This window comes from Lactuca saligna, chromosome 8 (assembly GCF_052625555.1).
Source record: "Lactuca saligna cultivar CGN05327 chromosome 8, ASM5262555v1, whole genome shotgun sequence".
Lineage (NCBI taxonomy): Eukaryota > Viridiplantae > Streptophyta > Magnoliopsida > Asterales > Asteraceae > Lactuca > Lactuca saligna.
In genome coordinates, this window is record NC_136424.1 from 41,596,194 (window position 1) to 41,600,597 (window position 4,404).

Genomic DNA, 4,404 nt, shown 5'->3' on the forward strand with positions numbered 1-4,404 from the left:
AAAATCTAACATATAGGAACATTAATCTCATTTGGTATAGTTTATTTTAGCTGTTCAAAGAAAAAAAATATATCATTTGGTATAAAAGCAACCATTTGTGTTGGTTTTGCAGTGGAGGAACTTACTTGTAACATCCGAAAAATACAACCAATTTAAATTTTTCAAAACAACCTGATTTTTCACTAAACTGTTTACAAAAAGGTTTTCAATACAAATCATTTAGAGTATTCCCAGAATCACATTGCTACAAAATCATGAGGAGCAGTACGATCGCGCCTTCGCCTTGCCACGGTCTCCTGAAGAACCTGAAAAACATTAAACCACAACTGTAAGCCCGAAAGCTTAGTGAGATACCCCCCAAATACCAACCACGTATACGCCCTTCCAGGCTGCGACCTTCCGATCCAAAACATATAAAACATACATAACATAACAGAACATAGAACAGCCATGCATATCGGGTCTACTGTGTGACTGGTCCGCCATATCGGGCCTTCAGTCCACCGGATCCATCCTCCAGGTCTAGTCATGTCCTTCGAGTCTACAGTGGGGTTGGTCCGCCCGCATCGGGCCTTCAACCCACCTGGTCCACTCTCTGAGTCTACAGTGTGACTGGTCCGTCCGCATCGGGCCTTCAGTCGGCCTGGTCCACTCTCCGAGCCTCGGCACGTCTGGTCCGCCCTCGTGGGGCCTACAGCCTATCCGGACCGCTCGCTGGGCCTTCGGAATAACCGGTCCGCCCTGGGTATCTTGGCATACAACACAAAGCAGGACCCGCCTCAACCCATCTCTAGTCCAAACAACCATGTGCACAAAACATACAATCATATAACAGTCATAGCCAACAAACCAAACAAACAGATCACATAGCATATCATTATCCTACCCAGGTTACCGACCTAACCGGTCACTAGCATAGCATCACTTAATATATATCGGGGAACTGACCTTAACAAGGTCTCCTAGCATGTACCATCCCAACTACCAGGATGCAGACACATCAAACAATAACATAATAACCATATCCAAATCTCAATCCAATAAAGGGTCGGCCTTGGTGCCTTAGACCCTGTTGATATAGTGAGGATAACTCACCTCGAAACTGTCGGCTGAAAGGATAAGATCCCGTTGCTCCGAACTCTGACACGAACTCCTCCACTGAACATCAAAACATACAACTCAATAAATACCCTTAATTACCAAAATACCCCTGGAAGACAACTGGTCAACCTTGGACAAGTCAAAGTCAACCCCTGACTGACCCTACTTGCCGAGTCAACCCAATGACTCGCCGAGTCCTTATGCTCAGAACTTCCCTCAATTAGCAACCCAACTCGCCGAGTCACCCCAAGACTCATCGAGTCCAACAACTCTGAGTCCACTCGCACCCAACTCACCGAGTCATCCCTTGACTCACCGATTCATCGACTCAACCAGAAATATTGGGACTTCCTCGACAAGACTCGCCGAGTCCAAATGGACTCGGTGAGTCCAAGGCTATCTTCAACCTACTCGCCGAGTTGTTCTTCCAACTCGTCGAGTTCCATGCCATCTTCAAGCAACTCGTCGAGTCCACCCATGTGACTCGTCGAGTACCACCGGTCTGAATCCATACAGAAGCATCTCAGGCCATGCAATTGATCCAAAACATAGATCCAACCTCGTACAATCCATCCATCACGTAAAGTGTTAAACTTTACGTGAATCTAAAGAGATCTAGGCCTTATTCACCTTAGAACCAAGGTTTGGGACATGGTAGCTCCATTAACAACACAAGAATATGGGCTTTAATGCTCTTAAGATCTTCTCCACTCCAGATCTGAGGTAGCAACCTCAGATCCATCCTCCAAACATCAAGATGCCACACAACCAAGCACCCCACACAACCCCAAAATGAGAAACTAGGAAAACACAGCCCAAGAACGAAAGTATTACCTCCAAAAGATGCCTCAATAGCAATGAAAATCGAATCCAAGCAAATCCCTTTGATCCAAGCCACTTCTCCTTCAAGATTTCTTCAACCAACACCTCTCCAAGCTCTAAGTTGCTTAATAATGGGACTCTCCATGAATTTAGGGTTTCTGGGACTCAAGGGGGGAATAAGGGAGGCTGTGGAGGGGCACAATGCTCTTTATATATGGCTCAACCCCAAAAATTAGGGTTTTCTCCATACAGCACCTACTCGCCGAGTAGGCCACTTGATACGCGACCTAAGTCGCGACCTGACTCGCCGAGTCTATCCATGGACTCGCCGAGTCACTCTCCGAAACTTACACTTTTAGCCCTTCGACTCTACTCTTGCGATTCCGGGATGTTACACTTGCATAATTCTAAGAGCTTTTGTGGAGGGTTTACGTTTTGAGATACTCATGCTTGTGTGGTTGATCATTATTAGGGCTATTCATTATTTAGATAAAACTGAATTGTCCAATTAAACAATTTGGATTGGACTATTTGGTTTGGATATTCAGCTTGATTAGTTATCAATAAAACCGAATTATTATTTTGGATTTCGGATTAGTTGTGGTTTATAAAATAAGAACAAACCAGTCAAAAAAAAAAGAATAAACATTTATTATCTATTTATTTTTAATATATATATATATATATATATATATATATATATATATATATATATATATATGTATGTATATAGTTATTTATTAATTTGTAATTTATTCTTTAAAATAGGTTCAAAACGTTTCACCCGATAAAAAAAATATTATTATGCATTTTTTCTCAAAAGTTTTATATCTATAAAATATTTAACTATAACATACATTCTTAGTAGTTGTTTATAAATTTCAAATAACAACTAGATAATTTGTTTTCACTTCTTATATAAAATTGGGTAATATTATAATTATATGTCATCTTAAAATGTTTATGTTTTTGTAAACCGAATTATAAAAACCGATCCAACCGAATTGTAATTGGATCAGATTGGATCGGATTTGAATTTAGTTTGAAGACTAAGCATGCAAAACAACTAGTGTTATTACATAAGTTTACTTGTACCCCCCCTTCTTAAAACTTGGGTAAAACGAAAATGAAGGGGTATGAACTCACCTTAAGTGTGTTTCATGGTGGATAAAAAGATGAATATGAAGGTTTTTCAGATTAGAACACTTGAAGGCACTTGAAGAACACTTGAAGACTGAATTACCCTATGTATATTAACACATACTAATATGTGTAATTGCAAGAAAACTAGTATATTTATGTATATTAACACATACTAATATGTGTACTTGCAAGAAAACTAGTATAACAACAGTCATTTATAACTACTTATCTATAATCCAAAATCTCTCGTCAAGTCCACCAACTTATACTCTTGTGCATTACATGTAATGCAAAGAAAACTAAGTGGGTTAGGCTTGGGATCCTGGTGAACATATAGGGTTTTCAACCCATAATAATATAATTATTATATTCAATCATCAAACAATCAACCCAATTAACCATCCCCATTATCTTCTTTATTTCTTAGAATTTTACCCTCAGAATTCAACTACCCGCCATTCATTCATTCCTAAGGATTGACCTAAGGAATTGGCACAAAATCTATTGCTACATAAGACGCATCTACCAACATCATCCTTTAAGCGCCTCTACCAGGATTACGTCATACACTATGAGGCACGACTGTCAGGTTTATGACATTCTCTTTTGGGCGCATCTGCCGATATTATCCTATAAGCACATCTGTCAAGATTATCCTATAAGCGCATCTGCTAGTATTATGACATTCTCTATTTGGTGCATCTACCAATATTATTCTCAAACGCATCTACTAGCATTATGGCATTCTCTATTTGGTGCATCTACCAATATTACTCTTTAAGCATCTTACATACATCGTCATTTACCTCATCATTTTATCACATACCAACTATCTCATCTACCTATGTTCTACCCAACATATTAGTAGATGCGCTTATAGGATAATGTTGGCACATGCGCCCAAAAGAGAATGTCATAATTCTGGAAATCTCTACTCATATGCCCAGTCCGATCGCGTACCTAGATGCCGGCTAGAAATTCATAACTTTCGCATACGAACTCTGTTTTTGACGTTCTTTATATCGACGCGTAGGTAAAAACCAGATCTACAAATTTCATTTAGACTTCGTCGGCTAATTTTGACTTTAATTTTAATATATTATTAATATATTATTTTTAGTAGGCCGGGACAGGAAAACTCAGTTCGAAATTCATAACTCCTTCATCTGAACTCCGTTTTCGTCTATATTTATATCGTTGGACTACTATTGATGATATCTTCAATTCTCATTTAGAAAGTTTTGGCTAAATATCACTCGACCTCAATCTCGAGTTTCGGGCTGCATACTGCTAATGCTGAAACTTCGAAAAATCATAATTTCCTCATACGAAGTCAGA